Raw genomic sequence first — 23,704 nt, forward strand, 5'->3', positions numbered from 1 at the left:
CATATGCCACTGTAACATGAACTTTTCAGTTTTTCTTGAAAAATACGCAAGAGGGGAATAGCTAGATTGAATGGAACTTCCGATCCTAATCTTCTGAGAAATCTCCATATTGACTTCCATAGTGACAGTGTGCTGTCCACATTCCAACCAAAAGTGGAGCAGTGTTCCGTTTTTCTGTAGCCTCACCAACACTTGCTATCAGTTGATTTCTTGATGGCAGCTATTCTTTCTGGAGTGAGATGAAATCTCAATGCTGTTTTAATTTGCATTTCTTGAATGACCAGGGATGGTAAAGATTTCTTCATGTATTTATTTGTCATTTGTATATCTTCATCTGAGAACTGTGTGTTCATCTCAAATGCCCATTTTTGAAGAGGGCCTTTGAATTTGGGGGACTTGAATTTTTTCAATTTTTTATATGTTCTGGATATAAATCCTTTGTCTGAGGGGTTGCTGGCTTTTGGACTTCTGGATATAAGTCCTTTGTCTGAGGGGTTACTTCTATCTACCTTGTATTCCAGTAGATTTAATGTTTCTGTTTTAATATGTAGATCCTTGATCAATTTTGACTTTAGTTTAGTGCATGGTGATAGGCATGGGTGTAGTTTCAGTCTTCTGCATGTGGAGAGCCAATTTTTCCAACACCATTTATTAAAGATGCTATCCTTCTTCCAGAGAACACATTTAGCCCCTTTCTTAAATATCAGGTGGCTGAGGGTCTTTGTAGTTGTGTTTGCATCTTCTAATCTGTTCCATTTATCTTGAGAGCTGTTTCTTTGCCAGTACCATACTGATTTTATCACTGTAGCTTTGTAATGTAGTTTCAAGTTGGGAATTAAGATGCCTCCTGCCTTGTCTTTGTTGCCCAGAATTGCCTTTGCTATTCTAGGTTTCTTCTGTTTCCAAATGAGTTTTAAGAGTGTTTTCTCTAGATATGCCTGGTATGTTAATTGTATTTTGATTGGGATTGCATTAAATCTGTATAACAGTTTTGGGAGTATGATCATTTTCACAATGTTGGTTCTTCCTAGCCAAGAGCAAGGAATATTTTTGCATTTTATAATATTCTCTTCAATCTCCTTTTTTAGCATAGCATATTTTTCAGCATATATGTCTTTTAGATTCTTGTTTATGTTGATTCCTATGTATTTCATGTTTTAGATGCTATTGTGAAAGGTAATATCCCCAGAATTTATCTCTCAGTGAGATTTTTTGTTTGTGTACAAGAATGCTATTGATGTTTGAGCATTGACTTTATATCCAGCTACACTGCTGAATTTGTATACTACCTCTGATAGTCATTTAATGGAGTTTTTTGGATCTTCGATATGGAGTATCATGTCATCTGCAAAAGTAACAATTTAGCTTCTTCTTTTCCTATCTTTATACCTTTTATTTCCTTCTCCTGTGTGATTTCTCTGACTAATGTTTCCAGAAATGTATTGAATGGGAGTAGTGACAGTGAACATCCTTGCTTTTTCCTTATTTTAGAGTGAAAGCTTTCAATTTTTGTTCATTTACTATAATGTTGGCTGTTGGTTTGTCGTAGATGTCTTTTATGAGATTGAGGTAGACACCATGTATTGAGTTTCTGAAGGGTTTTTAGCATGAGCATGTATTGGACTTTATCAAAAGCTTTTTCTGCATCTATTGACATGACCAAGTGGTTTTTGTTTTTGGCTCTGTTGATTTGGTATATTATATTTATTGATTTATGTATGTTAAACCATCCCTGCATTCCTGGAATGAATCCCACTTGGTTGTGATGTATAGTCTTCTTGATGATTTGTTGCATTCTATTTGTCGGTATTTTATTGAGAATCTTCGCATCAGTGTTCATTAGTGAGATTGGCTTAGAGTTCTCCTTTTTGGTTGGGTCTTTCTCTGCTTTTGATATCAGAATAATAGTTGTCTCAAAGAACAATTTAGGGAGGATTGCTGCCTCTTCAATTTCACTGAGGTGTTTAAAGAGTTTGGCATCAACTCTTCTCTAAATTTCTTGGAGAATTCAGCTGTGAATCCATCAAGACCTGGGCTTTTCTGTGTTGTTAAGTTTTTAATTACATTTTCAATTTCAATAGCTGATATTGGATTACTCAAATTTGCTATATTTTCTTGATTGAGCTTCGGTAATTCATATGTTTCCAGAAATGTGTCCATTTCCTCTGTGTATTCCTGTCCATGTGAGTAGAGATTTTCAAAGTAGGTATTCATGATTTTTTGAATTTCCATGGGATCTGTAGTAATTTCCCTCTTTTCAGTCCTTATTGCATGAATTTTGGTTTTGTTCTTTCTTTTTCTTTATAAGGTTAGCTAGAGGTTTACCAATTTTGTTTATTCTCTCAAAAAACAGCTTTTTGATTCATTAATTCTTTGTATTTTTTTAGTTTCAGTCACATTAATTTCTGCTCTGATCTTTATAATTTCCTCTCTTCTATGACCTTGAGTTTTACTTGTTCTTCTTTTTCTAGAAGCATGAGATGAAGCACTAGGTTGTTTATTTGTGCTCATTCTGTTTTCTTGTTATGACAGTTTATTGCTATAGATTTTCCTCTCAAGACAACTTTCATCGCATCCCACAGATTATGATATATTTTTCCGTATTTTCATTGAATTGTAGGTATTGATTTATTTCTTCTTTAATTTCTTCAGTAGCCCACTGGTCGTTTAGAATTTTGTTATTTAATTGCCATATATTTATGCAGGTTTTGCAATTTCTTTTGGCGTTAATTTCCAATTTCAGAGCTATTATGCACAGGATAATTTCAATATCTTTGCATTTGCTTAAGAATGTCTTATGTGCTAATATATGGTCTATTATAGAGAATGTCACATGAACAGCTGAGAAAAATGTTTATTTTGATGTGGTTAGGTGGAACACTCTGCAAACATCTACTAAGTCACTTGCTCACAGTTATTATTCAGTTCTACTATTTCTTTTCTTTTTGTCTGGTTGAACTATCTCTTTGTGACAATGGGATATTAATCTCCTCTGTTATAAATTTGTTCTTCTGTATTTGGTTTTGCATGTCCATTAGTATTTGTCTTATATAATTGGGTGTGTTTTTATTTTTACAGTGTTCATAATACAAGTTTGCCTTGAGTTTCAAAGGAGACTTTTTGATTTCAGCTTCGGAGAATGCTAAAACTGTTGAAAATTTGGAAAAGTATGATATTATTTGTGGTTGTATGCAAGATAGTTTTGGAATATTGATAGCATTATTAACTTGATATTGTTTATTTGGAGATTGCCTATAGTGTAATGATATATGGCTAGGTATCATGCTTATAAGAGCTGGGCTTCTAACAGATAATCTTAAATGTCAGCCTGATTGGAATAACTGTTTCTCAGAGCAGTATTTGGTATACCATTCAGTGGATTAATCCATTGAGATTCACACCTGATAAGTAGCAGGGCACAGCTAGAGAAAGTGTGTCACTAGGGAAGTAAGTGCCTTTGGAGAGGGAATGTTTTGCTAGTACTCTTTCCCTGGGCTCCATCTGCCAGCTGCCACGAACAGAGGTGCTCCACTCCATCATGCCCATTTTGGTTACTTTATTGTTACTGAACATAGTACCAAACATTCCCAATTTAAAGCAGAAAGGATTTACTTTGATTCACAGTTTGGAGAGGTTTAGTCTATAGTTGGGTGGCTCCAAAGGCGGGCGACATGCCAGAAGATCATGCCACAAGAAGCTTACTCATGGCTGCAAGGAAAAATGAACGGAGGAGGAGGGAGGTACACCTTTCCAGGGTATGACTGAGTGACCCACATCCTTCCACCAGGCTTTTAGCTCCCAACACCACATCCATTTATAAAATCATCACTGAACAAATCCACTGATTATTATCAAACCCCTATCACCTCCTAAAGCCTCATTTGCTCATAGATGAGGTCTTTCTTTCTTTCTTTCTTTCTTTTTTTTTTTTTTTTTTTTTTGTATTTTTATCGGTACCAGGAATCAAACTCATGACTGCCTGCTTGCAAGGCAGGCGCTTATGCCGCTGAGCTAAATCCCCAGCCCTGTAGATGAGGTTTTTGAGAGGATATCTGGAAATAAACCACAATGTCCTGCTGCCATTTTGTTTCTGTCTTATGAACAAGCTGTTCATAAACTGCACCCTCTATAATTGCAAACCAAATTAAATCTGTGCGTCTTTTCGTTGCAGGCTTGGTCCCAGAAATGGGAAAGCTGATTAGAGCCTTGTATAAAATAATTCCCTTTGCACACTTTCGGAAATTATTACTCTATCTCTCAGCCTTCTGTATACCTTCTGCCTACTTTCTCTGCCTGCTCAATTGTGAGAGTATCATCATTTCCATCATGGTGCAGTATCACTACTTATTGAGTTATTTATACCCTTTTATTTCTCTGTCTCTGTCTCTGTCTCACTGTATCTTTCTCTTTTTCTCTATCTCTGTCTTTTCTAATTCTCTTTATGTAAATTTTGAGTACTGGCCCTTTTATTGACCATTACCTCCAATAATACCAGGCATAAGTGTTATACTCCTTTCGCTTGACAGCAACAGCAATATTATGCCTTCACCATCACGCTTTCCCATGGATTACATCATCCCTCTGCTTCATTTCACAGTATGTGTTTTGAGAGTTTTCTGTAGATTCTTGCTTCAACATCTCCATCTCATATTCTTTCTCCAACCTTCTGTGTATTCAGACTTCCTGTACTTTAGCAGCTCTGTTTTCATTGGGTCATAAGTAGCTTCTTCACTGCCACACTGTGGTCTCTGTTTTTAGTATATGTAATTTCCCAGCAATATTTGAATGTTGCTATTACTTCCCATTTAAACTACTTTTTTGACTCCTGGGACTTTACAGTCTTCTGTATTCCCCTGTACCAATCTGACTACTCTTTGTTTTCATTTAGTGGCTTCTCCTCTTCTTGAAGTCTAAATGTTGGAGTTAGGGGGTCTTTGTTTCAGGCCTTCAGTATTCATCTAACTGTTCTATATGCATTAGCATTTCCAGCATAAAATCTTAAATACCAGCAGTCAGCCAAACACTTCCCAATATGTCTCTAGTCTTGATTTTCCCCCATGAAGTACAGACTTAATTATCCACTTGCTTCCATCGTAATTCCAAATAGCTATCTTATATTTTTAGCTTAAACACCAAGTAATCAAAACAGATTTCGGTTTCACCCCAAACTTGATTGTCCTCTTTATTCTACACTTAATTAAAGTATGTTACTGTACTCATAATCTTTGGGCTCAAATACATGTTTTCATTATCCCAATTTCTTATGTATCCTCACATACCTTATATTCATCTTAAAATTGTGTTATTTCTGCTTCTAAAGCTTTTTTGTATCATTTGTGTTATATCATATACAGGTATAAATTCTCTATGATAATTGTGATCCTTGTGTACATCTAAAGTGTACCAATAAAATCTGATTTAAAAAAGAGTCATCCAAGTTCATATTATTCTGATTCACTGCCACTATGATCCAACCACCATATTTTCTCCAGCCTGTACTATCATAATAAACTGATTAATAACTAAGAAACTTGACTCTAGGTCACAAATCCTACCTGTGATCATTCGAGCCTGACCACAGGAAATTACTAAGGCTTTCTGTGATAAGCCTCTTGGTGAAGCCTCTCTTCCACCTCCAGTTTCACTCTTCACCAATGAGTTGTCCGTTTCTGCTTAGATTTGCAGTCGTGGCCTCAGGTCTCACCCCACTTTGCTCCAGTTAGCTCTGCTCATAGGCCCAGGAGCCTTTACCTGGAATCTGATTAAGAGCCTTCTATAGGTGCTTCTAGCAATACTTCCTCATCTAGAAAAGGAGGAAATTATAGTTTGCGAGTCTCAGCCTCTCCTGTCCTGCTGTTCCTCCCTATCAAGATCTTCAGAAAACAGAATAGCAAGAGCCTTTATTCTGTCTGTCTGTCTGTTTTACTTTCTCAATGCTGAGAAAAAAATACTTAACATGCACAAACTAAAGCACTGGTTTATTTTGGTTTCTGTTTACCTTCCGTAGTCAGCTGGCTCCCAAAATAGAAATTCATGGCAGAGGAGCACAGCAGAGGTGCCCAGGAAGCAGAGAGGGAAGGAAGGACCTGCGGTGGAAGACGTGCCCCTCCCTGTCTCCCAGTGCAGTGACCTTGGTCTTCCTATTCAGCCCCACCTCTGATGAGCAACACAGAGCAAGTTAGCTATAGTGGTCACCTTTCACGATGCTGGGGAAGGGAAGAATCCCAGATCTAAATCACAGCTGCCCTTCCCCTCCTCATTTGCTCTCTTCTTCTGCTTCTCCCTTTCATCCTCATTGACTTCTTTCCATAGTGAGAGAACCACTATGTATGTGCTTCAATCAAGCATTCTATTCTATTGGAAAAAACTGAACTGGGAGAAGTAGGTGTCTACTCTGATTCAGTCTCTTGCTTATACTGTAATGACAAAAGGGTTAAAAGATAGATTGTTACAGTACACTTGTCTTTTTATTGTTTTAATTAGTTATTACAGCATGTGGCAATTTAACATTTTCTACTCAGCTGAACTTCTGACAATAACTTTTATGGAAAACAAGGAAAGTAAGAGAGATGAAACAACCTTTTTAACAATGCCAAAAGTTCACTTTAAAAGAGAGGGGTAAATGGAGTATGGGAGAAATCAGCTCTGCAGAGAGAATTTGAATTAAACAAGGGGAAAACAATAAAGATAAACACAAAAATAAAAGTATAAGCTGCATCTGGGAAACAGCATGAGCTACCAAAAGAAATCATAATAGCAAGGTTTTGTTGGCATCTGTGTCCTTACATGTTATCCAAATCTCAAAGAAACTCATGAGACCCTGTATATCTTGGTCCTGAAAAGCACATAGGAATGCCATGCCTCGGGCTGACATCAGGTCAAAGCCACGCTATTAAAGTACTGCATGATTTCTCACAAGAAATCCACCTGTAAGGCTTTGAGAACTGTTCTTGTAATTAACAGGTCATGAGAGACAAAATAATTGTTAAATGATGAATAAAGTTGTAGTGTATATACTGCCCTGTTTAATGCTTACTACAGATAAAGCTAAAGTAATCAAATTGTATAATATTGGTTAAAGGCAAGACACATACATCAAAGGTACAGAATGAAATGTTCAGAATAAAGCCAGTAAAATGAGTCAATTGCTTTTTTCCACAGTATGAAAACATCTCATTGAAGAAAATATGATTTTTACCAAAATAGTATTGGAAAAAATGGATGCTAATACAAAAATAGTAAACCTTACAGTTTATATAAAAAGTGACAAGTAGCTTACTCTTTCAATTTCTTATACTAAGAAGACACTATGATGTTTACACGTGCAACTCTGACTTTGTTATGAGTAGTCTCTAGTTATGTCCACTTGCCTACAAAAGATTCAAGTTTATCTTTCTTTATAGCTGTGTAGTACTCCAGTGTATGAAAATACCACAGATCCAAAAGGTACAATAGATATTGTGAAAGGGAAATAAACTGCTCAAAAGTAAAGAATGACTGGATGGGGAAAGGAGATAAAAATTGAGGAAAAAATAAATATATGCTCAAGATATCTAAGATAGTTGTACTGTTCATCCTATTAGTTCATTGAAAGTAACAGTGGTGCTTATACTGTTTGACTGATTTTTCATGCCAATATCTGGTAATCTGAGCAACTATTTTGAAGACAGCAGTATTTAATATAATAACCACTGTTAATTTCCTGTCATCTTGCTTTGAAACTCTGCATTATTTGTATTGCTTTTTAATCTGTTTAGAATAAAAAGTGACAAGTAGATATAAATGTAAAAAGCAAAGCTATAAAATCTTGGTTGGACATGGTAGTGCAAGCCTGTAATTACAGTACGTCAGAGGCTGACACAGGAGCATTCCCATGAGTTGGAAGCCACCCTGGGTTACAGAATGAGTTCAAAGTTGGCTTGAACTAGGGAAATTCTATCCCCCTCAAAGTAACAATAAATATTTAAAGTAAAAAAACCAAATAAATATAAGAGAAAATCTACATAACTATTTTTAGATAGTATTCTTATGCATAACAGCATGAGTACAATTCTTAAAGGAAAAAATGCTACATTGAATGTCTTCCAAATTAAAAACTTTTGCATTGAGAAGCTGTTAAGGAAATGCAAAGGCAAGCTACAGAAATTCTGCTACACTGAAGAGTAAGGAACAAGTAATAGAGGAAAAAGGAGGGAGGATGACGGAAGGGGAGAGAATAGGAGAAGAATTAAGATGTGGTATGTACAGAGGCTAAGACTATCCAAGGAATGTAGTCATTATGTACTGAAAATATGTACTAATAGAAAGAATTTTAAAAGCTCTGTTAAAATAAAAAATACAATATGTAAAGAAGTCCCTGAACTGAACACTAAGAATAACGAACAAATCAGAAAAGAAATAAAGAAATAAAGAAATCACTGAAGAGATAATGTTCCAAAGATAAATGCAGCTGGCGTACAATCATAAAAAATATTTTAAGAGCATCAGTCATCAGAGATATGCAAATTGATGTCCTAGTGAGATTGACCTAAATACCTATTAGAATACCTGAAATTTAAAATTGTGTCAAGAGCAAATATTAATAAATAGGTGGAAAATTGGACTTTGTATTCATTACAAGAGAGAAAGCAAAACGCCAGAGACTTTCAGATAAATACTTTAACATCTTACACAAAGTAGGACATATCTTCACCATAAAACTCAGAAATTTTACTGCATGAGAATGGTCATTACTCAATTAAATTTTATGTTCAAATACATACTTTCACACCAATATTTATAAGAACTCTATCATTTGCTCAAACTGTAAATAATACAGATGACCTTTGGAGGGATGAATGAATCAACAAATTATTGTTTATCCATAAAATGGGTTATTACACTATAGTAAATTAAAAAATGAAACCCACAAAAAGAATAATCGACGCACAGTTACAAAATACGTATACAGTGAAGTGGATAAACACCAAAAGAATTATGGTGAATGAATGAAGACAACCTCAAAAGGAACATAAATATGTTTCCAATTATGTAATGTTCTTACATAGACAAAAAGCTGTCACTGTGGAGAACAGGTTAATGTTTGCCAGGGGTTAGAGTACATGGAGCTTATAAATGTAAAGAACATTGTGAGGAAAATTTGAAGGTGCTTGTCCTGTGATTGTGTGGGTGATTATATTGTAAGATCACCATTGCGAAGAAGGCCCCAAGGATCCAGCTCTCATGAAAAATCAAGGGGTTTTATTGTCTGTGCATGCAAGGGACTCTCCGACCTCACTCTGGTGGGAAAGGGGTGTGGGAGAGTCCCGAGTAGGGAAGTGCAGGGTATATAAAGCCGAAAGCTGCAAAGCAAGCTTCGGTTACAGAAGCAGATGGCACTGGTTAATAGGGGTTGTGTCGTTTGTTTACTGGTGGGTGAGCTATCTGCTGCAGGTGGCTTGATGTTTTTGAAAACTCACATCCTGTCTGGCAGGGTCGATAGTTCACCGTGCTCTTATTTTTGGGGATGTCGGATCACAACTTCCCTATCAGGTCAGAACATCTGGTTGTTCTGACCGAGTGACAAGGCAAGAGGGGTTTCCTGAATGTTTTAACTCTTCAATATAAATTTATCAAATGGATAAAACTGATAGAATTATAAGCCAAGTTTTTTTTACTACTGAATAATTGCTAAAGTATATACATTAAAAGTAAGTTATTTGTTTTCCTTATTTAACCAGTGACTTTTAGCTATAAACACCAGTTATTAAGGGACTTATTTTTTCCCACAATCACAGTTAAAATTAGTCAAACTTACCTAAGACTTATTCACATAATTAGCATGTACCATCATTTTGATGGAGTTATAAAAATTTACATCAACTAAAATTCCTTTTGAAATCCTCTGAGTCATTTCGACCTTCCTACACCTCAATTATTCAACTGAAGCAGTAGTTATTGGTGAGCGAAGATTAGTTATAAGATGCCCTCTAATACTGTGGGGTAGGTATTTCACCATGTGTTTTGAAAAGCATGTACTTTCCAGCAGTTCTTTTCTTCCTTTCATGTTTTTTATGAACCCACACAAGTCCTTGAGGGTACATGTCTTTTTTCATAAACTTTAAGCTAACAACCTTATGGCTTTCTTCACATCTCCACTACTGAGAAGGGGGTGTTCTAAAATAAAACTGACATTTCATAATTGCACTATTTCTTACCTCCACATTGAATTCACATTCCTAATAAGTAGTTTAAAGCTAATAATTAAGTGAACATTTACTGACAACCTACTAGCTGTCAGTTCCTGTGTTTGGTGGTGGGGTTACAAGACATGATTTCTGACCACGGGGATATCATACTGTACCAGAGAACATAAAATAGTGATCTGAATGAGAACCATAAGTTAATAAGCTATTCTTGAGGTATAATTTTCTCACTGAAGGAAATATTACATGCATTGAGTTTGAAAGGTCACTGGTAAGTGTACTTAATAAATGCTTTCTGATGGAGTGTCTGTCGAGTTCAAATAAGTTGTTCATGTGCTAAGATTTTACCAGGTTCGTGATTTTTAAATTACACACATCTGAAACTTATTACAACTGGTGAATGCTTCCTCCAAAGCCCAGTAGGAGAGCAAATGAGACTAGTCAATGTAATGTACGGCCTCTGTCTCCTGGGTTTTGGAATTCTCTTCAACCCATTCGGTTTTGTCATACTTGGGACATACATGAATTAATAACAGTTCCATTTATTTTTCACTTAAAAAATCCTGCACCTGAGATAAGGTAGTTTATTTTTATTAAGATCAGTGTAGTTCATTTAAGTTGCATAAAGCTAGTCCTCCGTGATATTCCAAGTACTGTGTTGGATACCAGGGAAATACAGATGAAATAAGAAAAGTACTGTTCTTCAAGTAATTAAATGTCTAGGACTTTTCAGACACAATATGTAGTTTGGAAATAAGGAATAACTATACATGAAGTTTAGAAATAACCAAAAAGTTGTATAAAGTCTGCTGGGAGTTGGGGGAGGAAAATCCTGATTTGGAGGACCATCGTATATATTACTAAATGTTGTCACTGCATTCAGTTGCATAAGCACCTGCCTGGCAAGGTGAGGTCGTGAGTTCGATCCCCAGTACAAAGAATAAATGAATAAATAATAATTGTCGCTGCATATCGAATTATGGGTCTCTGCTGTAGAAATAGCACATTTATTATCTTCTCATCTGATCTCCATTCTCTTAATTTTGTTAGTATCCTGTTACTGTCCATGAATCTTATATTTCATTGATTCTCAGGATTCAATCTTTTATCTTGTATTCTCCTCACCCTAAAATAATTTAAGGGGAATCTCAGCCTTGATCATTGTCTTAGTTACTGTTTACTGGTCACTGAGACAAAACACCTGATGGCTAAAGTTGGGAAAGGAAAGTTGTATTTCTTACAGTTTTTGGAGGTTTCAGTCCATATTCAGTTGGCTCCAAGGCAGGGTGGCATGGCTGGGCCACAGTTCACGAAGGCTGCAAACAGCAAGCAGGACACAGGGAAAAGAGAGTGAGACACATCTTATTCCTGCCAATACATTACACCCTGGCTCCACCCCTGGGCTAGTATAGCACTCACACTCCCAATCAAAGTGCTAGGCAATGAACTAATCACAAATGCACAATGCAAATGCATGAGGCTTGGGGGGCCACCAAAATAAACCATGACATTCCACCTCTGGCTCCTAGGACTCATGTACATCCTTTATACAAAAGACATTCAGTCCATCTCCAAGAGTTGTCAAAGTCCTAACAGTTTCAGCATTGCTGAACCATCCAAGTCCCAAGTCTCCTCCAAGATCTATGGCAATAACCCCCTGTACAAATGAAACAAGGTTAAACATTTCTGAAATGCAAAGGCCCAAGATAAACATTACCATTCCAAAAGTTACAAACAGGGGAATATAAAGAATTGGAAACAAAGCAAGTCCAACATCCAGCAGGATGAACATTAAGTCTAGAGTTGCATGCTCAGCATTTGAAGCAATTTGGTTGCAAGCTCCAAAAAGCTTGGGTGATTCCACACCCACATGGCACTTCCAAGGATTTCAGCTCCTGCAGCTTTTCTCTTAAACCCTCTCTGCTCACTTTTTGTAGCTTTCCTTGGATCACCCATGTTCCTCGCTTTTCCAAACTTCTGGGGTCTCCACTGCACCTTTGGCTTCACCCTTACATCTTTATAAATTGCTCTCTCAGAGGCACACTGCATGGCCTCCCAGGCCCTTTGCAATCGAGGTGAAAACCATCCTACCCTCAGAATTCATGCATTTTCCTTGCACCTAAAATCAGCACCATGTGGATGCCACCAAGGTTTGTTGCCATCTGAAGGAGTAGCCAGGCTCTTTTCACTCTTGGCTATAGAGATTGATTGCCTGGATTGCTGGATTTGGTGAACCTGATTGTGAAGAAAGTGTTTTCTATGTTGCCACCATTCTGGAGCTTCAAGTGGCCTCCATGCCGTTCTGGAGCAGAGCATGGTGCTCTGCAGCTTTCTCCTCTGAGCAAATTCTTTCATTTTTACAGTTTTGCAAAGGGTGGGGACCTGCTTCCTGGGATGCCCCCTGGCCATCTTTCTTATTTCTCTGTTTCTCTTTAGCGATTGAAGTCTCAACTCATTCTTTACAATCCACAGCATTCCTGGAATCTTCCTTTTGGCCAAACTCACAGTATTTTAAATTATCCTGCTGGGCTCTTTGTTCTTGATTTGCAACATAAAGCTGACTAAAAGCTGCAACAATAGCCATGCCACAACCTCAACATTCTACTGCTTTGAAAGTTCCTTTTCCAGATTAATCAGTCCATTGCTCTTTGTCTCAGTGGCAGGCAAAATCTCTGGGCATGAGCAAAATGCAGACAAACTTTCTGCCAAGCCATAACATACATCATGGAGAGTCCAACAACCAATGAAATCCTTCTTCCCAGCAGAACCCTCCCAAGCCTGGTCTGTAGCATCAGGCTTTCTATCAGTCTTCTGGTCTCCTGAGCTCTGACCAGAATCTCCTCTACAGAACAGCCTAAGCTGCTCCAGGTCTATGCATCCAGGTGACCTGTCCAAACCTTTCCAAACTCTTCCCACAAGCCATTTCCAAAGCCTCTCAAAAAACATGGTCAGGTATAGTCATAGCAAAGGACCCCATTTCTTGGTACCAAATTCTGTCTTAGTTACTTTTTACTGATCACTGAGCCAAAATACCTGATGCCCAAAGTTAGGAAAAGAAAGGTTTATTTCTTACAGTTTTTGGAGGTTTCAGGCCATACTCAGTTGGCTCCAAGCAGGGTAGCATGGCTGGGCTGCACTTCATGGCGGCTGCAAACAGGAAGGAAGAAACAGGCAAAAGAGAGCCAGCCACACTTTCTTCCTGCCATTACTTCACATCCTGGCTCCACCCCTAGGCCAGTGTAGCACTCACACCCCCAATCCAAGAGCTAGACAATGAACCAATCACAAATGCACAATGCAAATGCATGAGGCTTGGGGCCAGTAGCATAAACCATGACAATCATGCCCTACATTACAACAGTTATTTCCAATGTGCCTTGCCTGCTTGCCCATTTCTTTGAGGTGCGAATCTATTCGCTCATTTTGTATCTTGTTCATTCACTTATTTACCTATTGATCTAAAATATATACCTTCAAGCTGTTCTATAAAGCCAGCGTTTTGCTAGGTATACATAGATGTAGTAATGAACAAGCTGGCTTGGGGTCATTGTCACATAAATATCTCACACATCCCTAAATCTCAGTATATACAAATCCCCAAATATACGTTTTCTCACCTGAAAGAATGGTATGAGTTCATATTTATAGATTACTTATTGAGATTCATGATTCTGGGAACTTAGTATGTATTAAGCTATTTAATCTCAACAGCAAAGATGTAAGATAACTACTGTTTCATTTCCCTTTTACAGATGAGGAAATGCAGGCAAAGGATCATTAAATATCTTACCCAAATTCACACAGAAAATAGTTGGGCCAGCTGGGCTATTAATCAAATTGATCTCTTTTCAAAGTGTTTGCTTACATCCGCCTAAAAATCTCACTTGCTGCCCTCCTTATTGGAGACATCATGACCTAGCCTGTTGTTTTTGATTCCTCCTTTCCATCTTCTCTTCCCTTCACCCTTTATTTTTTCTTTTAGTTCTTCTTACTTTCCTCACCTCACCCCTGCTCCTCCATCTTCCTCTTTCCTCACTCTCCTTTCTTTTTTATCTCCCCCAAATAACAAATCCCAAATTCTCCTAATTAAATCCCACTCATTAGCTCCTGTTATCCTACTGGCCATCATCGTTATTTCCACTATCTTTTCCACTTAGGTAATTGTCATCCTCTTTTGTGAGGGACCATTTCAGTTTAACTTTCACAAAGCTGCTTTTCAAAATTTAACCTAAAATGTCTCTGCAAGCCACATACTTTTAAGAGGCCATTGTTCACTTTCCCAAGCATTTCAGAACCTGAGGCTCTAAAGGAACCTTTTATAATCTGGTCTCTGACTTTCACTCCAGCATCATTTTTTTTTTCAGCTCCAAAACGATTATAATTCCCCCAAGAGTCATGTGGTTCCCAGTGTCCATACTTTCACCTATCATCTCTTATCTGCCTGAAATTTCTTCAATTTCTCCTGGTTCATTTCTCCTCTTGTTTGCAAACATCAATCAAAGCATTGCTTCTCCTTCTGATATCCATCTTGGCTGCCAGAGTGTGTGCTGTCCCTCATTTGGGATCTCACATCCCCTGGTGCTCTGCCTAACTCTGCACCTACCGGTGTGCTTTATGATTGTGTGTGGTCTTGCCCTAGAAATTTTTGAAGGACAGATATCTTCTTTTTCATTCCCAACAACCCAGCCTCATATTACTCATCACATTGCAATTTTACATTCAGCTCTGTAATTGTTTGAGTAAGTCCTGCTCCCTACTACAATGCAAAATGCATCCATGATGGCAAGAATTTTATGTATTTTTGTTCACACTCTTTTCCTAGTCCCTGATACAGTGCCAGACGTATAGCATAGTAAATGTAAAAATTGTTCCCAAACACTATTTGCCAAGTAAAGGGTTATTCATAGGTGCTCAGAGGAAGCAAATTCAGCAACTCTGACCTTGCTTGAAGCAAGAGAGAATGTCTAATTAGTAAATAATCACATGCCAAATACCATAGTGCAGTTCATACACTCTTCATCAAAAGATGAGGAGTAGGGATGAATACAATTGAAAGTGATACTCTCCTGATTTCAGAGAATAATTAATGAAGGAGACAAGTCCTCATATATCATTCAATAGCACATAATGACCATTTAAGACCCAAATGTGGTGAAATATTTGAAAAATAAAGTGAAATGACATGGCCACTGCATTCCACAGCCTGTTATGCTAATCAGAGGAGGAAGAGTACAATTTATCTCCCTTTCTCTTTCTCCTCTTGCTTTCAGACAGCCATTGTAGGCAAGAGCAAGCACATCTCCAAGAACATCCCTAGTTCAAATGACCATCTAGAGAGGGCATTCATTTGGTGTCCAAATTTTGCTTAGCATTTTGGCAGGTTATTAGCTACAGCATATTTTCTCTGTATGTTTTAATTCTCAGGTGCTTTCTATGTCTCAACAAATCTTCCAAAAGGAAATGTATGACAGACATTTTGCAGACACTTCACCCAGACTTCCACAGAAGAGTCCCTTTTAGAAACAGCAGTGCAGAGATACTTAAATGCATTGTCCAGGGTCACAGAGATAGTGAATAGCTGAGTTATGATTCAAAGAATACGAGGATTGGAGATACTGTGTTGAGAATGCCTGGCACATAGTAGGCACTGGGTGCATGCTAGCTAATATCATAATTAATCCCGACTGCAGATAAAGGGTTAGACAGTACAGTGCTTTGAGGTCTCCTCCTGTGATTTGAAGTGAGATCTTTTCACAAATAACATAGCAATTATAAGGATCATGGTTTACATCTCTATAGAACCTATTATAAATTACAAGTCATCCATGTGTTAGAACTGTTTTCCTAGATTTTAATGGAATGCCTTTATCATGGCATAATGAGGATATATATATATATATATATATATATATATATATATATATAATTTTAAACTTTCTTTACGATTTAATTAGCCGAAGCTTTTTCTTGTACTTTGTTTTGACTGGTGCCCTCTTAGTCACTGCAGCTTTTTATTATGAACATTTAGTAATAGACTCTCCATATTCACATTGCTGCCAAGCCTTGACCCAGGATATTACAGCTTATTTTCCTGTTTCTTTTTTGAGTGTTGTAATGAATAGATAATAAATTTTTAAACATTGTACTTAGTTGAGTGTTTGAGTTTCCTGTTTCAGGATGAGAATTGTGCAGATTTGTAAAAATGTTTCTTTCCCATTCATGATACCTGACCACAGTCTTTAATGACTTTTGTTTACTGCTGAATGGCATCCTTACTGTTTCCTGCCTCCCTCTGAGTAAAGACTGTATGGATTTTGATTAGTTTCACCGTCTTGCTTTAGCACAGCTACAGAGATTGGAAAACTAAAGCCCATGAGCCAAATCTGGTCTGCCAACTCTTTTATTAAATACTATTTCTCTGAATCATACCCATGTTTATTATTTATACATATTCAATGTGGTTTTTTTTTTCCTGTTGCACTGGCAGAGTTAGTAACTGTGATGGAGATCTTAGGACACGAAAACCAAACACCTTTTCTATCTGCACTGCTACAGAACAATAGCCAACCCCAGACCTTCCTGAAATAATTTGATAGAGCGCCACCTTATGTAAAACCAGAGAAACGAAACTTCTCTGCCTTTCATACTACTAAAAAGAAAAACATTACATTTTGGTCATCTCTTGAATCTTTTCTTACCAGCAATTTTACAAAGAAAACTGGTTACTACCCACCCCAAAAATCCTGCAGCTTGCATGCTGGGATGGATTGGCTGTCTGCACTCTGTGCCCTACTGTACGAGCCCAGGAAGTTTACTTGAAAGAAACTTAAGTTGCTTGACCTTGATTTAATTATAAAAAACTGGACTTTACTGCTCTGTGCTTCACCATTTCTGCTGGTTCTAGTTCCCTTTGAAATGTTGTACATATTTCAACAAAAAGATTCAGAAAGCAGTTGCAGATGAATTTAATGAGCCCATGAGGGAACATTTCAAACTTGCATTACACGTGATAAATAAAGCTCCATTCTGAATTCTAACAGTTTTCGGTTAATCAGATGACTTTTGCAAAATATAAAAAATGACTGCTGAATAGTTGTTTTAATAGAAGCTAAAGGTTATGAGCATTTTGGCATGTCATGTGTATAATTAACTTTCATTTGCTTACTTTCAGATTTCCTTTTACCTCAGACATGGTGTCTTGCTTCAGGTCCAAGAAAATAGTTGCTTTATGCTTAGTTGTACAAAGGTATGAATCTACAATGCATTTTTTTGAAAAAAAATGAGTCATGCAATTTGCATGCTATACATTTCTTTCGTTACAGGTATGTAATTCATGGTAATGTCACATAAGAAGGATAATACATTTTAAAGTTGTATGTGTTAATGGGGTAATTGCAAACACATTTGTTTAAATTTTGTTCTGCTGCCTTAAATCGATAAGTTATTGTATTTAACAACCGGTAAATTCTCAGTTCCAAGACGAACATTTAAAATATAAAATCCGGAAAGCAGTTTTACATGTTATATTTTTGTGTAGGCAAGAGAGGCAATTTCAGCAGTCAGTCGCAATAGCTATCTTTTGTTCCTTTCATTTCTCTGGGTGATAAGGAAGGATCTGGAACAGCCTAATATTTCTAAGTTGAAAATACTTTGCACCCTTGGTGAGAACACATGCAGCTGGCCTGCTTTAGGCACCAATGAATTTCCCCTTCACTGAGCATGACTTTCTCCTTTCGCAGAATAACAGAGCAGCCTGCTGCCCAGCACATCCGCCAAGCTTCCTTTTAGAGTACCAAGTTGGTCTATTTGGGCCTTGAGCGCATCGATGGCTACTGATTCCCTTGGGTACCATGTGGATCTTTAGAGCATAAACAGCCTAAATCTAATAACTTCAAAGTTATGAATTTCTTATAATTGGATTTTTAACCAGTCTGATACTTATTTTGATGTTTTGTATGAGATAAAGTTAGAGATTGATGTCTTTAATACCCAGTCAATATCTCAGTGTCTCTAGTGTCGGAAAATCACATGCTTGCCACTGTCTAGTGAGTTATAAGTTGAAAAATTTGTTTTGATTTATGAAGTATATGAGAGCCATAAAATGTACATATAGTGTATACACAAGTAAAAATATAAAAAATACCCAAATATATGTACAACTATCAACTCACTAAGAAACAGAGCCTTAGATAGGCATTTGAGATCCTTGTGTCTATTTTCTTAATTTTGTGTTCTTCACTGAAATTGAAAAGTAACCACAGATTCGAGTTTGCATTAAACATTCCCTTCCAGCTTTGTACATTCAGCATATATATATATATATATATATATATATATATATTAACTAAATAGATAGATAGATAGATAGATAGATAGATGAAATAGTTTTGTGTGCATTATAATATTTATTTAATAAAATCATATGCATTTTTCTGGGACTTAGATTTTATGATTCTCAGATTTTAGATTTTTATTGATGCATGTAGCTATGTGTTCACTGCTATATAATATTCCATTGCATAGATAAATTATTGATGTAATATAGAATAACTATTGCTTACTTACTTTCTTTTTACTGTAGTTCTCACACATGTGAATCCAAGCTCTATAAGGGAAGTCTTTCTTTAATCAAAAAGAAAAAGTATCCATTAGTGAAATTCAATAAATATTAAACATTAAATAAAAATAAAAATTCTTTTTGATGCAAACTTATAACATGTGTGAAGTGCATAATAGATTTTCCATGTAAGATATTAGCAAATATTTTAATTTTCAAAACAACATACATTTTCAAAAACCCCAATTAAATATTATAGGCCCCTTTTCAACATTATGTGTGTATGTACACAGTCACGATGTAGTGTAAAGCAAATTACACTTTGCTTAGATTGTTATAAGTTCAGAAAACATGCTGTCCATATCTGGTTAAAAAGAAAAAAGACAAGGCTAACATTTGGCCTCATAATTTCACTTTTAGATGTCTCCCTTAGCTATATATTTGTACCAGGTGACAAATATAAGAAGGCTCATATTAGTGAGAGAAACAAAATAAATAGAAGAAAGTAAAGCAAATCATGAGGAAGACAATAAAGATTTATTCTATCTTTATTTGACAAATATTTATTGATTTTCCACCACTTAGCTGATAAATACTTTATATGTAGTACCTAGGTCAATACTCTTTCCTCTGAGAAATTCTCTTAATATATTACTTGTTTCCATAAACAATATCACAGATAATCAATGTATAAAGAGAGAAAAGTTTATTTTACACATGATTTCAGTAGTTCCAGGAGTGTAATCCTTAGGAACTGCAAACATGTACTAAGAAAAAAAAAAAATTGAAAAACAATTCTATAGTTTCAGTCCTTCGCCTGTTGGACCTGTGGGCAGAAAGCACATCACTGTGTTGAGAACAAAAAGAGAAGCAAGGAGAGATTCAGATTCCACGACCCAGTTTACGGCTGCACCTTCAAGACCCAAAACCTCGTAATAGTTCCTATTTCTTAAGCTTATATCATTTCTCAATACCATCGAACTGCAGACGAAGCCTGTAACACATATTTGGGGGACATTTAGGTTTCAAGCTAGAGCATAAAACTATTTCACAAGTAAGGGCACTGAGGTACAGAAAAGATATTAACTCACCATAGGCAATCTATTGCATAGAAGAGCTATTATTCTAATCCAAAACGTATATTTCACAGTACAAATTTCAAAGCATTTTGTGAGAGAATTCCTAAGATAGTCAAGATGACCTAAACTCTAAGGATACTTAAGCCTTAAGTGAACCAGTACCAGAGCGTATTCTGATTAATAACACAATTAAATGAGACATGATTTTTCCATGTTCCATGCTATGCGATGATTCTTTTTTTAGGCATAATGTGGACTCAAGCTGTCCTGAGAAGTGAGGTGGATGGATTGGATTGTCTCTAGTGGGCTTTTCTGGTCTGAAGATTTTGTGATTGAAGCTTTATAACAAGAAGATTATTTATTCCATTAAAAGTGAAGAAAGTGTATCTATTAACATCCAGCAATATCCCTCAGGCTATCTCAGTTTTTTAAAAAATCATGAAATGAACTGTGATTTCAAGCAGAGTTCTCATCAGGTTAGGTTTAGTAGATCAAACATAGATGTTTCAGGACACATCAAAAGATCAGTTTCCCTAAAAAGGAAATAAAAACCTTTCTTTCTTAGTGCTCTTCTTTGCTGGGTTAGAATATATAATGAATCATGCAGTATTTCACTTTTATTATTATTAATGACCTATATTTACATTTACATGGCTAGTGAAATCTTAAAAGTAATTTTAAGTGCATTATTACTCTGATGTTCACAATAACCCTACTAGCTTCTTGGGCAGCAATTGCATATTTTTGTTTTGCTGTACACCAGTTTACTAGTAGAGTTCCTTTATCTGATACCATTTTCATCAAAAGAAGTTTATTGAGATCTAATGTTTACTAAACTGCAAGAGGAGTTCTAGAATTTTCCTAGACAAGGAGGTTGACAAAATAGCTCCCCACTGGATTGACAATGTAGGTTGCAATAATTAAAATAAAAATCAGTGGCTTTTCATGGATGACTGGCACTGGAGGAGACGTATGTGGCAACCGGTATGTTTTAATTACCCATGTCCTATAGAGCACTGTGTCTTCACTCAGAAGGTGAATAAACAACTAGAGAAGACATGATTGCAAATTTTGCTTGAAAGAGGGGTTTGCACTTAAGTGATAAGCAAACCAGTAGGCAAGGACAAATAGTGAATGGCACTTAGAGAGGCAGCTTGAAAGAAAGCATGATGAAGATATAGTGTCTGGGGATGCAGTGCACTAGGGATGTACTGACAAGTAATATAAAATATAAACTCGCTGCTAAATGCTTTATAATGTAATGAGGAAGGGTGAGATGAATATAAATGAATGAGTAAAACATACCATATACTTGAATTAAGTGATCCAGAGAAAATCAAAGTAGCAAATATAGACAGCATTGGAGTTTAAATGGAAAAGTGCTACCTTCATTATGGTTGTTACCAACATAATGCTAAATTAGCAGAGGCTTGAAATCAGGGAAGACATATCCAGGCAGAGCAAAAAGCATATGTAAAAACCCTGAGAAGCAAGTGTTCTTATAGCATCAAAGATTATCAGCCAGGCCTACATGGGGAAGAAAAATGATCAAGAGAGAAGCATAGGAGAGAATAAAACCAGGAAATTAGATGAGAGTGGGAGGATTTCAGGTCACCCACAGACTTAGTTATAAGAAAGATAGTCACTTAGTGTGAGTATAGTATGGAGTCTTTGACAAGAATTCTGAGAAGAATAATAATAGGATATTATTACGAACTTTTAAAATCATCATCCTGCTGCTGCATTGAGAAGAGAGAAGAGGAGGACAATGATAAAAGTGGTCAGAAATCTGAGCAGAGCTCAGATAAGATGGTGGTTTGAACAGAGTGAGAAGAGGTTGAATATTTGTCATGCAGACACGTCACATTTAAAGACCCAAATTCTGTTTCTACAACTAGGTGGATAAATGAATCAAGTAATCATTTAGTAACAGTCTATAATATGTACATTACAGTATTCTGAAAAAAAAAAAAAGAAAGGAGCTCTTAATTAATGATTTTGCTTTCATTTGTGTAACTCCTACATGCAGTAGTATAATGCATAACAGAACATAAAACTGCACTACTGTACTGTACAATAGTCAGAAAAAACAGCAGTGCTGTGTAAACATAGTGTACTGTATAAAAAAGACACCGAACCTTTATAAATAAGATGTACAAAACTACTAAACAAAGACAGAACATAACTCTGAACAGCCATTAAACAGGTAGGTTGTGAAACAAGGAATATTTGCATTCAGAAGGGAGTGTTGAGCAGTTTTGCTTAGTTTGTTTGCGAGATAGAAAACACAATGAAATTAAGTGCAACTCCACTTTATCTGAATAACTGGAAAGATAGACTTACAAATAAGATGCAGAAAATTATAAAAGGCCAAGGTGATGTTTAGTGGAAGCCAGCACAGAAATTCAGTGTGATGCAAATTCAGTTTGCAATATTTATGCCATTTGTTCTTGCTATTTGCTTCTGTACGAGAAACTGTTTCTCACATTCATGACTTAAAACAACAGCAACATTTATTTTACTCAAAAGTCTTCTCCTTGGTAGGGCTTGAAAGACAGAGCTCATCTCTTTTTCACGATGTTACCTGCAGCGACTCAAGATTAGGAGATGAAATGATGTGAAACTTCATTTGCTTTATTCTAGCTTTCAGTAAAATCTTGTTTTAGACTACGGGCAAAAGTACTTGCAGGCGAGAAAAAAGAGGTAGAGTGAGGGGGGAGACAGAAGAAGAAAAGGTGAAGTAAAAAAAAACTATAATGTGCTATGCACATGTATCAGTTCCCCATGATGAATGTGTGTACTGCAAACACATACTAGTATTTTTTAAAAATTAAAAGTAAAGTATGTTCAATTGAGAAAGGCAAATTATGTACTGTCTTTTATTACAATGTAATCAAGTTGCATTCTATTGTGGGGAAAAATCAGAAAGGGCTGTTCAATTTCCAGCTCAGAAGAAATAGACAGGAACTCTAAATAGAGAAGTGACTAAGTTCTAAAAGAATACGTGAGCCTGACAATATTGCTTTTATCACTTTTGTGAAGTATAATCCATCACAACCTTGAAGTGGAGATTTTGACTGAGCAATTTAATGTATGTCTGAAATTCAGGGTAATTTGCCACAAATATAAAATAAGAAAAAAAAAAGAGATAAAATAGTAATTCTTCAACAAAAATGTAATAAAATAAAATTGAGTATTGAATGAGATTGTGTAAGAATCAGTATGGATAGAAAGGAATCCTGACAGAGACTGAGTCTTGGAGCCCTCTAAGATAGAGTTTAGAAAGATAAAGGGAGAAGACAGTAAATGTTTAACAAAAATTAAAAAAAAAAAAAAAACGTGAAGAATACAGGGGGTAAGCAAGAAAACACAATGTCCTGGAAGCCAAGCAAAGAAAATATTTAGTTTAAGACCACTGACTACATAGAATATTTCTAATCAATTGAGTAAGTCAAATTATTTAACACCTTGATAAGAAGTAATCCCAGGGACTGGTATATGTGAGATAATCTTGATTGTCAACTTCTTTGACTTGAGATCTGCCTAGGGTTTGATAAAGTACGCTTAGAGAGTGTCTTCTAGGCCATGATCTTTGATCTTGGGAATTATATATGGCCTCTAGCCTCTTTCCTCTAAGATATTTTTCTCTGGTGGTCTGCTTCCTGGCAACTATGAACTAAGACATTTTCTTTGCAAATCCTCTTCAGTCTGATGTCTCTGACTTTGTGCCTAGACAATAATGAGCTGAATCTCCTGAAACTATGAACAAAATAAAACCTCCCCCACCTAATCATAGGTTTTGGGTATTTGGTAGAGTGGGAGGGGTGGAACTGAACAATGCACTACAAATTAAATCTGAAGAAAGATTCTGCAAAGAATAGGAG

At 36.3% G+C, this 23,704-nt stretch overlaps 1 long non-coding RNA gene across 1 annotated transcript in view; it reads right to left on the bottom strand.

Moving 5' to 3' along the window:
* Window positions 1-23,704, bottom strand: part of LOC134475509 (uncharacterized) — a 112,059-nt gene that overhangs the window by 65,779 nt on the left and 22,576 nt on the right. Inside the window, exons 2-4 of the long non-coding RNA XR_010046685.1 lie at window positions 18,750-18,806; window positions 13,258-13,331; window positions 11,426-11,500 (exon numbers count right to left, since the gene is read on the bottom strand). This is a non-coding gene — a long non-coding RNA (uncharacterized LOC134475509). The remainder of the gene's footprint in view (window positions 1-11,425; window positions 11,501-13,257; window positions 13,332-18,749; window positions 18,807-23,704) is intronic.

Source organism: Cavia porcellus, unplaced genomic scaffold (genome assembly GCF_034190915.1).
Source record: "Cavia porcellus strain 051 isolate PalLab524CR breed Dunkin Hartley unplaced genomic scaffold, mCavPor4.1 scaffold_3, whole genome shotgun sequence".
NCBI lineage: Eukaryota > Metazoa > Chordata > Mammalia > Rodentia > Caviidae > Cavia > Cavia porcellus.